The following is a 13,064-nucleotide window of genomic DNA, read 5'->3' as shown; positions in this document are numbered from 1 at the left end:
TTGATTCACTTTTCATGTGCAGTTATATTGGCCAACGGGGCATTTTGTTATAAAATAAAATGAACTCACTCAAACCTTCCAAAACCAGTATAATCATCTCTGCCTCTGAAAGTGCACATTGATTTCTGGCTATCATCTAAAAAGGGTTTTTTAAAGCACTAATCTGAAATAGCTATCACAAGCCAAGGCACAAAGTTCAAGTTGTAAAAAAAAAACACAAGTTGCTGGAATTTAGAACAAGTCAATTCAGAGTCAACAGCCTACATAGGAAAAGACAACAGTTTTAAGATGAAGCCATGCCAAAAACCATCCAACTTCAAATTATATTCACTTTAATTCCTCTGCTTTCCATACAATACTGCTTTTTGAAACTAAGTGTATAGAAGAATCCCAAATTATTCAACATAGAAAGAGAAAATGAAAACTGGATCTTCTAAAATATCACACAATTCAGTTCTTCCAACTTTCTCTCCCAGAGTAACCACTATTTTGTACTGTAGACTAGATTGTGGTAGGTGTAGGGATTGCAAAAGGTAATGCCAAAGTGAATAGTCTTCCAGTCTAAAATAGTTCAAAATGCCCCATCAATTACTATATGGCACCTTAAACTTTATCAAAATTAAAGAGGAATTAGTCCATGTCTTAAAAGATGGTTTTCTTCCATTAGTGCTTAATTCCAAGGACAATAGTCAAGACCTTAGACCTGTCAGAAACCCTGACCTAAATAAAGAATATCAAAAGAGCCTTCTTTAGTGAGAAGGAAGCCATACAACCCTAAAAACAACAGTTCGTTGACTTCCTAAAACAAAAAGTGACTGTGCATACTAGATGCTTGATAAAGGTTAATGAAAATATTAACTGCCTGGTGCATAAAGTTCCAATCACTCATCCTGGCACCCACACTCTGCCTTCTAGATCAGTTTTCCTTTCCAGCTAACCGCCCCCCACTACTCTCTCTTCCTTGCCTTTCTTTCACACTCACCCTCAAGAGGAAAATGCCTCACCTACCCCATGTCTCAACCAGCAGAAATCTTACTCATCTTTCAAGGTCTTCCTCAAAAGCCCACTTCTCCTTCAAGTTCCCCCATCCCTCACGTGACTCTTAAAAACATTCTTTTCTCTATCTCAAAGCACCAGTATATCAGTAACTGCTGGCCATGCCTTACTCCTCTGCTAAGACGCCTTTGCAAATCCCTGAACCAAACACAGAGCTAAGACTTTCTCATCTCTGTGCTATCCACACAAGCCCACAGCTTTGTGCTTTGCACACAATAGGCTCAATAAATACTTTTTAATAGATGTAATAGGAGACATTAAAGGTTGACCTATATCAAGGCCCTCATTGTCTTATAGATATTTATTAATTGATTTATGAACCTACAAAAACCAAATTGTTAAAAAAAAGAAAACAATTTTACACGCAGAATAGTATGGTGGTTAAGTGTCTCTGAGCAGTTGGAGATTCAACTCCCACTCAGCCACATATTCACGAACCATGAGCAGTTACTTGGACTTTCTGAGCTTCAGTTTCCTGACTTGTAAATCAGGAATAATAATACCTATTTCATTGGGCTGTTGTCAAATAGCACAGTACCTGGTGTATAGTAAATACTCCATAAACGGAGCTGCAGTTACTATTACGTGAAAACTCTTCCTTTTGCTGGACAAGTTTTAAGTAGCAATGTAAATAAAGCCTGAAACCAGCCATTTTTTACATTTTAGAACTTTCATTTCATGTAAGTCTTCCCTGAGAAATCACAAGTCCAAAAATTTCCATAATGTAACTGGTGGGATATATTGACCTATTAAAGCTCTGTAAACTGACTCGCGAATAGTTAGTTAATTCAACACATACCAGGGTCTTAGTTTCTTCTCCTTTACACACTCACCAGTAGGAAATAATTCCAAGTTTCCCTGTAATATACTAACTGACCTTACAGTGACATCACCAATTGACCCTGTCAGCACATCCTATATATTTCCAGCCCATCAGGTCCTTCTGTTCAAGTCTCGGAGCAGAAGTACTTTTTAGTTACAGATGCACTGATCTATTTCAGAGATGCATACATAACATGTCCCACAGGGCTTCCACCAAGGGGGCATGGAATACTATGCTGCCCTAACACTGAGGTTCCTTGGGAAACAAGCTTCATTGTTCCCTAGTACCCTGCTAATAAATTGCAATCAGCTTATTTAACATTTTTTAAAAGAGTACTAAAATTAGTAACAAAAAAGTTTAGACAAATAACTACAAAACACAAAGCAAAACAGAGGTAGATTCAGTTTGGCAAATTCTCATGAAAAGCATGCAGGCATGCCCAAAGCCCACAGAATGATGCGGGCTTAAAAGATATAATTTCCCATTGTCCCCAGGAGGAACTAACATTACAGAAGGGGAAAAAAGGAACGAGCATATCTTGCTTAAAGAAAGAGATGTGTTCTGATAAAGTTTCTGTAAAACAAATTATCAAGTGACTTTTATCTTGTAACTCTTGCTTTACAATCATTTTATTGAAAAAAAAGTCCTCTTAAAATTATAGACAGTTTTCCCCAAATCAGTTTCAAAGGAAAATAATAACTTTCTGATAAAACATTAATATAATACAAAATAAATATATGGTATTAACTTTTTTTTAAGTGCACAGTAAAAAACATGGTAAGACTGTGTTTTGTTTTTTGGGGTTTTTTTAGGTTTTTATTTGTTTGTTTTTTATTTTTAGAGGAGGTACTGGGGGTTGAACCCAGGACCTCATGCGTGCTAAGCATGCAGTCTACTGCTTGAGCTATACCCTCCCCCCTCGTAAGACTCTGTTTTTCATATTATTTCCAGAAGGTAATATTCAGGGCAACTTAGCCAAGTTCCTTATCAGCCTGAAACTTGAACCCCTAAAACTTAAAAACTTTTCATTTTTACCTTTAACTCATTTTTCTCTACCAAATCAATCCACTGACTACCTTCTGGACATCTTTGCCTGACAACACCTATACTCTCTTCTTGTTCAGGGAATAGCTCCATAAAATGATTGAAATAACCAGTATTTATCTGGGACTAATTCTCAGCCCAAAGTCCTTCCTCTGGGCTCCCACAGCATTCTGCATACACCTTGACAACAGAAGTCATCACACGGTAACCATGCATTTGCATCCTTTCTCCCCTAGTAATGAGAACCATAGTGGGCATGTTTTAGGCATCTTTCTGTAACTACAGCAGTGCCAGGAACATAGTATGGGTTCAGTAAATGAATATTACCAAGCAGACTGGCAAACTCTGCCTTGACTGATAGGCCTGTCCTCAACCAAACAGTTGAGATGGAGTATTTCCGCATCAGAAGGTACCAAGTGATTAAAATGATAGCAAGTGAGCCTGCAAAGCAATGCTCATTGCCAGATATGAGTTTGTTACCTAAATTTAGATTTAATGCACATGAGCTGAACATTTTAGTTGGTGTGGTGTCAGTCAGAGGATAATTAAGTTCTCCAAACTGGAGGTTCTGCTCCTAAAAAGGTGGAGAGTCATAAAAGCAGTGAGTTTAAGGTTAAGCACCTCACTTTTCAAGTCCCAGTCTACTTCTGCTTACTAACCATGTGATCTTTGACCCTTTGGGCCTCAGCTTCATATTTTGCCTATCTCTCAGCATCAGTGAAAAGGCATTTAGTGAAGTCCTTTTTCAGCATCTTCAAATCAGGCAGTTGCTCTCTGCCCAACCACCATCACCTCTCACCAGACTTCTGCAGTAGCCCCCAAATGCTAGCCTCTCCGCCTCTTTGCTCACTCCTCTTCCAGTACATTTTCCACACAGACAATAGTCATTTCTTTTCCCCCAAATGCAACTCTAATCATTCTATATTCTATGCCCCAATACCTCAAAGGTACATTACTGCTCTCAGAAGAAATGCCAGAACACTTAGTATGGCCTGCAACGGCTTGATGGTACAGTCCCTGCTTACTTCTTTGGTTGTACTTTTTGCCTCACCCTCCCCGCCAACACACACAAATTCTGTGTTCCAGCCACATTAATCTTCTTTCAGTTCCCTGAAAATGCAATGATACCTCCCACCTTACCACACCTCCCTGTAATATTCCCTTTTCCACACCCAAATTTCCCCTGCTTGACTCCTACTCAACTGTCAGATCTCAGGTCACGCAAAAGTCACTTCCTTCCCTCCCCTCCCACCTGCCAGTATTCTCTCACAACACCAACCCCTTTTCCTCCAGAGCACACCCCATGACAGTGAATTTATTTGTGTGATTATCTGATCCTCGTCTCCCTCCTCCACTTAGCTGTAACCTGCAAGAGGGTAGTGACGGTCTCACTCATCCATAAGAAATATGGTACATTCCAAAAAATAAATGATCTGGTGAAACCTGGTAGTAGAAAATTACAGGTCCAATGTTTTTACCTGTGTATGTTCAGTGTTTTTCTACAATTCTTCTTTTTAAGCATTTCTCAATATTTTCAAAATCCCAGTCAGTATCTAAGATCATCACAAGGTGAAACACTGGAAGATTAATACATTTTTCGAAACCAAGAAATAAAGGCATTCCACATCAAAAGCTTTTGCCTGCCTGAACTTATTCACAGCTTTAGAACCCTGTGAAACACGGCTATTAAATATAAAACTGAAGCTTTTATAGGTTTATTTTAAAACCCAGGAAACTAGAAAAGGATTATAGCACCTATGAAGCAGTAAGAAAACAATTAAAATGTATGCCAAAGAAGAGATTATAAAACATATGACTGGGGAATTTATGGCAACAAGGTTAGTAACTAGAAACTTGTTTGGAGTAAGCTGGTATTTATAAGAAAAAAAATCAGTTCTTTAATGGTTCACAGTCCCTACTGTTCTAACACTTACTGAGCGAAAAGTTCTGGCATTTGGTGAAGAGTTACTCAAAATACAAGCAGAAGTTTACTTAAAGGAAAAAATGGACACTAATATATTGAAAAGGCATGTGTTTAGTTCTTGCTCAGACACAATAAATATTGTGTTCTCCAAGCTGGTACCTTCTATCACCATGTTGCAGGGTTTTCTCTTTATTTGAAAACTAAGTAGCCGGAAATTAAGTACCACACTGAGGTCCCCAGCCCTTTTTCAGTGGTGCTTACAGTCCTATTCTGGATGTAAATCAAAGTAGTTACGTAACTCTTTCGGGCTACAGAAGACCCTGAAAATTCAGGATTGAAGCAGTAATGCCTCATGGGTTTTCAGTCATTCATGAACTTCCCCTGAGGTTTAACCTACCTAACCTATGAGTGAAGAATTTGGGCTCATATGAGTTGCACAGGCAGTGGAGAACAGACCTTTAAAAAAAATAATAACATTAGTTGGAACATTAGCTACCGTAAGTGCTTGCTTTAAAAAGTCCTTCCTCCATGGTAGAAATTACCCCAACCAGAGTTTTTTCTAGCAATACAGATGTTCAGTTAGTATCAATAAATGTACCCAAGTCTTCCCTAAAAGCCAAATGGAGAAGACTCAGACAGCCAACAGTATGTACAAAGAGCCATTTATGTGTATGTTATTTATAAGGCAAAGAATCCTAAAGGCCAAACAACTGTTCAAATTCTCCCAAACACAACATTTCTGACTCTATGCCTTTCCCAACTTGTTCCCTTCAACCAAAATGCTCTGATCCTTCCCTCAGCCTCTGGCCTCCATCCAGACATCCCTAACTACACCTCTACCCTCTCATTGCTGAAGCATCACATCATATTCCCTAGGGCACCAATTAACTCACTCCGTCTTCTTCTAACTACAGTCAGGACTTTTCTCCCTATGTTCCTTGAGGGCTTGCATAACATACAAAATAGCTTTCCATTTTCTACACTGCCTTGCACATTCTAGATCAAATATTTATGGACGCTGTCAGAACTGGAGGGACTTGGAGCCCTGAGTCTCATCCATGCCTTTATGGTAAAGCAATCAATGACTACAGACTTGAAATAGCTTCACTGTTAAAGCACACATTGATTGAACACTCTAATGGCAAGCCCAGGGTCAAACGAAACAAAAATTCCTGATCTCAATGAGCTCACAGTCCAATAAAGGAGCGTATATTATAATTGTAAACGACAATTACCAAAGGGGAAAAAAAAAGATCCATACAGTGATATATGAGGTACGAACAGGATCCTATAATAACAAACAAGGGTAGCCAATTCAGCTGGAAGGTGGGTGGTTAAAGGCCTCCTCTGCAGAACTCAGCTCAGCTCATGTAATGCTTCAAAAGTGAAAGGAAGTAGGTGAAAGGCTCCTTGACATTGGTCTTGGCAATGATTTTTTGGAATTGACACCAAAAGCACAGGCAACAAAAGCAAAAATAAACAACTAGGACTACATCAAACTAAAAAATTTCTGCACAGCAAATAATCAACAAAATGAAAAGGCAACCTATGTAATAGCCAAAATATATAAGGAATTCATACAACTCAATAGCAAAAAAAACAAGTAACTCAACTTTAAAAATTGAGAATGGACTTGAATAGACATTTTTCCCCAGAAGACATACAAATGGCCAATAGACATATGAAAAGACGCACACATCACTAATTATCAGAGAACTGCACATCAAAACCAGAATAATGTATCATCTCAAAACTGTTAGAATGGCTATTATCAAAAAGTCAAAATAGAACAAGTTTTGGTAACGATGTAGAGAAAAGGGAACCTCTGTGCACAATTGGTGGGAATGTATTTTGGTGCAGCCACTATGGAAAACAATAGGTATATATAAAATAGATAAACAACAGAAAACAGTATGTATTTATAAAATAGATAACCAACAAGTTTATACTGTATAGCACAGGGAAATATATTCTATATCTTGTAGTAACTTACGGTTAAAAAGAATATGAAAACAAATATATGTATGTTCCCATATGACTAAAGTATTGTGCTGTACACCAGAAATTGACACAACATTGTAAACTGACTATATTTCAATAAAAATATATTTTAAAAATTACATCTTAAAAATAAAGAACAGTATGGAAGTTCCTCTAAAAATTAAAAATAGAACTACCATATGACTCAGCCATCTCATTTCTGGGTATATACCCAAAGGAAATAAAACCACTATCTTGAAGAGATGCCTGCCTTCCCATGTTCTTTGCAGCATTTTTCACAGTAGCTAAGATACAGAAATGAACTAAGTGTCCACACATAGATGAATAGATTTAAAACATGTTATACACACACACACATCCCACACACACAAACACCATACCCACAAAGAAGAATATTATTCAGCCTTTAAAAAAATAGGAAATCCTGCCATTTGCAACAACATGGACAAACCTAGAGGACATTATGCTAAGTGAAATAAATCAGACACAGAAGATCAAATATTGCACAATATTGCATGATTTCACTTACATGTGAAATCTGAAAGTTAGAACTCACAGAAACAGGAAGTAAAATGGTAATCACCAGAGGCCAGGGGATGGGTGGGAGATAAGGGGAGATACTGATCAAAGGGTACAAATTTTCAGTTATAAGATAAATAGTTCTGGAGACCTAACGTACAGCATGGTGACCACAGTTAGTAACAATGTACTGTACACTGAAATTTGCTAGGAGTAAATCTCAAGTGGTGTCACCGCACATACAGAAAAAAGATAACGAGGAGAGGTGATGAATATGTTCATTATTTTGATTGTGGTAATCATTTCACAATGCATACATATATCAAAACATCACATTGTACGCCTTAAACAAATACAATTTTTATTCATCAAAAATAACAAAAAAATGTTTAACTTTAAAAAATAACAATAAAAAAGAGAAGAGAAGGACAAATGTAAGGAGCCAAAGGAACAGCACAAAGGAAGAAAGAGGTGGAGAGCACGGAGCTCTACTTTAGCATGGCTGCAACTTGAAAATATGCCTCTTTTAATTTTGCCTCTTTTAATTGTCTCTTTGAATAAATGAATAAAGGAATCCTTTTGGAAAACTAATAGATGCTCTCTTTCTACTTGTAAAAAAAAAGTATGCTCTATTTAAGGTAACACATATTTGTTTTGTGTTTGTATTATTGGCTGAGGGTCTGTAAGAGGCAGCTGGAAATAGTACTAGATTAAGAACCAGGAAACCCAGGCTCTAGTCCTAACTTTGTCACTAACGACACAACTACTCTTGGGCAAAAACACTTAATGCTCATCTAGAAAATAAGATGTTTGAAACAGATGTCCTATTTGTTTGAAATAGATTCCCTACTATCTCTTCCTACCTCAAACATCTATTTTCACTCGAGAATGGAAGAAGGAACAGATTACTATAGATAAAGATTGACAAGAGTGACTTTGCAGAATGATACTTCAAAAGGAGTGAGATGAAAATAAATAAATAAATAAATAAATAAATAAATAAATAAATAAATAAATAAATAAATAAATAAAATAAACAAATAAAAGGAGTGAGATGCCACGACCATTGGATGAAAGTTTATTGGGGTTCAGGATATATATAATCTCAGCCCACAGCTTACTCATTAATTATTAAGAGAGGAAGGTACTTTACAATATAACATTCTTGCCAAAAAAAAAAGATTTAACCTGACTCTAATTATGAAGAAAAAAATCAGGCAAATCCAGATTGTAGCACATTCTACAAAATAACTAGCCTGGACTCCAAAAATGTTAATGTCATGAAAGGAAAAAAGGAAAAGAAACTACTGTAAATGAAAGGACATCTAAAGTATATGACAGGTAAAGGAATTTGGTCTGAATATGCAACAATATGTTTGTATTGATACTAAATTTCTTCAGTGTGATAATGGTATTATGATTATTTAGGAGAACATCCTTATACTTGAGAGATCCATGCTGAAGTATTTCGAAGTGAAATGTCGTGATATCTGCAGTCTACTTTCAAATGACCAATGGTTCAAGGGAAAAAAAATAAATGTACACAAACGCACACACAGACACACACACACACACACACACAGACACACGCACTATGAATATACAGAAAAAGAAGCAAAAGATTAACAATCAATGAATCTTGGTGAGGGGTATACAGGAACTCATTGTACTATTTAAGCTTTTCTATGTTGGAATTTTTTTCAAAATAAAAAGTAGCAAGGGAGGAAGATGAGAGAAAATTAAACAGGCAGAGAAGAGCAAGATGACTCTTCCAGGGAGGCACTATAAGAGATACAGAAGCAGCAATTTAAAGACTGAAGAGAATTAATAAATAAAGGTATTAGTTACATAAAATGTAAGCAGTATAAGAGTTCAGAGATCAGCAGAGATTTCAGGTAAAAATGGGCTTTTTATCTAGGTATTAAAGGCACAGCGGAGTTTTAGATGGGCAGAACCAAGTGTCTGTTAGGACAGGAACACGAGCAGAAGGGTGCTAACCACAGTGTGTGCATATACAAACACTTATACATACATAAATACAGACACATGGACACACATATGCAGATACGTGCATTACATACATGCCGTTCTGAGCTGCCCTTTTGAACAGACGGTATAAATATGGGCTAGAGCCAGAGGATAAAGACCTCTGCAGACTCTGGAAGGATCTGAATTCTACACAGTAGGTAAAGGGAACTCTTGGAGGTTTTTTGTATTATTCCCCTAAATAATAAAAGTAATGCCTGCTTAATTTAGAAAATATAGAAAAGTATAAGATAAATATAAAAAAATCATCCTATATTTATTATTAACATTTTGGTGTATTTCCTACCAGTTTTTTTCCTACCAGTTTTTTGATGTAGTTTTTAAAACTACACAATTGAGACCATGTTGCTTTTTTTACTTAAAATAATCATTTCCCCATGTTATTAAAAACTTTACACTACTCTAAATGGTTACAGCACAGATTTGCTTCACCATTCCTCAATACTGGACTTTTAAATTGTTAACAGATTTTTGCTCTTTTAAAAAATATTTAGGTCCTCAAAATATTAATGATTGGTTTGTACAATGTGAATGTACCTAACACTACTGAAAAATAGTTAAGGTGGTAGATTTTATGTTATGTGTATTTACCACAATTTTTTTAATTAATAAAAGTTAGTAACTTAAAAAAATAAGTTTAGATGACCATCTCTGTTTTCTGATTTACATGCATTTCTAATAGTTCCTGAGATCAGATTTCTGCAAGTGATGCTACCAGGTTCTTAAGCATTCTGCCAAGTCACTTTCTAGGAGGATTATTCCAATTCACACGGCCATTAATATTATAAAAGAGTGCTTGTCTCACACCATACCCTCAATAATATTCACTTCAGTCATTCAACAATATGTGTGGAGCACCTGTGTGCCCACCCCTGTTGCAGGGCCCTTGGAATACAGCTGGGAATGAGACTGACATGGAGCGTATGTTCTGGTGGGAGAGGCAGCCAAAAATTAAGTTAACAAAAAGAAGGAGTAAGCAAAAGATATAATATGGGGCAAAGGAAGAAAAACTAAAGAAGGGAAAGCAGATAACCATTGCAGGGAGGGGCTGAAATTTTAGATAGGAAGCCCACAGACAGCCTCACTGACTTGGTGAAATCTGAGTAACACCTGAAGGATGTGAGCCAAAAAGCTATCTGGGGGAAGGACCTCCCAGGGACAGGGGACAGCAACTACCAAGGCCCTGGGGCAGACCAGACCTAGAAGTGCCTGCAGTGTCTTAAGAAGCAGCCAGAAAGCCACTGTGGCTGAAACAGAGAATCAGGGGACAAGTACGAGGAGATGCTACCAGAGAAGGGGTCAACATCTCATGGGGCCTTGATCACTGTACATTATCAATTTTTTCCTTTTTTAAACTATATTTTATTATGGTAAGAATGCTTAACATGAGATCTACCATCTTAAAATTCTAAGTGTACAATACAGCGCTGTTAACTATGGAAACAATGTTGTACAGCAGACATTTAGAACTCATTCATCTTACTTTTTATCATTTTTTCCATCCTGGTTATTTTGATAGTTAAAAAGACAATGTATTAGTCTGCTTGGGCTGCTGTAACAAAATACCACAGATGGATAGTATAAACAACAGATACTTACTTCTCACAGTTCTGGAGGCTGGGAAGTCCACCTTTACGGTGCTGGCAGATTCAGTTCCTGGTGAGAGTCGTCTTCCTGGCTTGAAGATGACTGCTTCTCTCACTGTGTCCTTATATGTCAGAGAGAGGATGATCTCTCTCTCTTCCTTTTCTGATAAAGCCACCAACCCCATTGTGAGGGCCCCACCCTCATGACATCATCTAACCCTAATTACCTCCCAACGGCCCCATCTCCAAAAACTATCACATTGGGGGTCAGGGAGGGAATGGGTGAGCAGGTGACACAGTTCAGTCCACAGCAGATAACATCTTACTATTTTAATTATAGTAGGTTTTTGATAAGCTGGTAAGATTAAAACTATGTGTAAGGAAGATCAACTTGGTAGAGGCATACTTGATGAAATAGACAAAATAAAGGAAGCCATCTTGAAAGTTTTACAATAATCAAAATGGATAGGTTGATTAACCTAGAATGGAAAGGAATATGAAAACAAACATATGTGGTATATGTATGACTGAAACATTATGCTGAACACCAGACATTGACACACTGTAAACTTACTACATTTCAATTAAAAAAAAGAAAAGAAAATGGATAGGCTGGTTGATTCATTCATTCAAAGTGCATTTATGGACCACCTGAAACATAGTAGGCACTGAGTAAGGCACAAATAAAAGGGACTAAGGGCTGCAGTAGTATCAGTGGGAATGGAGAGAAAACAAAAAGTTTAAGAGGCATTTTCAAAATATGTCAATTAAATTTGGTAACAAGATATGGTAAGAGTATAAGCTCATACATGTTGCAAGTTATTTGACAGCAGGAAGTACATATCTAAATCATCTTTGCATCCCACACAATTCTTTATTATGATACTGAAAAAATGCTTATGGATTAAAAATGAGTCAAAGGAAAGTTTTCTAAAGACAGGGGAAGACCACGGAATGGAGAGATAAGGACAAAATCTTGGGGAATGCTCAGTTAGAAATGTAAGGAGGAATCTAAAATGAAAAAGGAAGGAGGCAGAAACAGGAGGAGAATGAAGACTGTGCTGCAAGAGCTAAGCTGGATGCCAAAAGTAGCAAAGGGGTCAAGGAAAGTAGGAACGATGACAACCAAGATGTGGATTTGACAATAAGTCATTGGTTGTGACAGTTTGAAGCCAGATGGTAAGGGATTCAACATGAAGCCAGGGGCAAGGAAAAGGAAGTAGCTACTTATTCCTTAAGAAATCGTGCAGTAAAAGGATAAAGAAAAAAATAGACAGGTAAAATGATTCCTTAAGACAGAACTCTGCCAGAAATGCCTACGTTAGCCTCTGCAAGTGCAGTGCGGCTGAGTAAGCCTTAAGGGAGTATTGACAACATTCGCCCTAGTTGGGCACCTCAGACTGCCAGGTGAGTTGAACAAGTACACGAAAGATTCTATCTGTACCACTTAAGAAGCAGCAGCAGACTTTCACAGTTGCTACTAACAGCTGGTTTGGTAAGTGGCCTTAAGAAGTCAGAGAAAGTAACACCTGTAATAGTAGGAGTGAGAATTGCTGGTTTGGTTGGATTTTAGCTGATGTGAGCTAAACCAGCTTAAGTCAGTTAAGGTTCTTTTTCCTGCTTGTTTAGTCTATGAGATTATTAGAGACTCTCCTTAAACATCCAGAGATGTTCGGCTGTCCATTCATATTTAAGAGGCTTATGCTTACATGATGGCTGGAGGTTCCTTTTCACTGATGAGCTTCACCGTAGAGTAACCACACCAAAACTTTTATGTATTTTTCAAATATCAAGGAGCTGAGTAATAATAAATTTATTTGACTGTCTAATATGCATGGGACTACTTAAGAACATTATTGTTTATAAGAAAGCAAATATCAACTTCTCTTCCTAAAATGCTTTGTTTTCTTGGGAAATTAGATAAAAGGAATAGAGGCAAAATCCATGTTACTATTTTATCTCATTTGAAAACAGACTTTAGGAAAGATGCCTAAATGAAAAGTACAAATATACGTAAATCCCTATGCTTTATATACTTGATAAAGTAAATCCTATAAATACATAT

General features: G+C 37.1%; 1 protein-coding gene across 2 annotated transcripts in view; it reads right to left on the bottom strand.

Moving 5' to 3' along the window:
* Positions 1 to 13,064, bottom strand: part of CNNM2 (cyclin and CBS domain divalent metal cation transport mediator 2) — a 127,743-nt gene that overhangs the window by 101,225 nt on the left and 13,454 nt on the right. The gene's annotated exons all lie outside the window — the stretch shown is intronic.

The sequence above is a fragment of the Camelus dromedarius genome, chromosome 8 (assembly GCF_036321535.1).
Source record: "Camelus dromedarius isolate mCamDro1 chromosome 8, mCamDro1.pat, whole genome shotgun sequence".
Taxonomy (NCBI): Eukaryota; Metazoa; Chordata; class Mammalia; order Artiodactyla; family Camelidae; genus Camelus; species Camelus dromedarius.
This window is presented reverse-complemented; position numbering and strand designations above follow the sequence as displayed.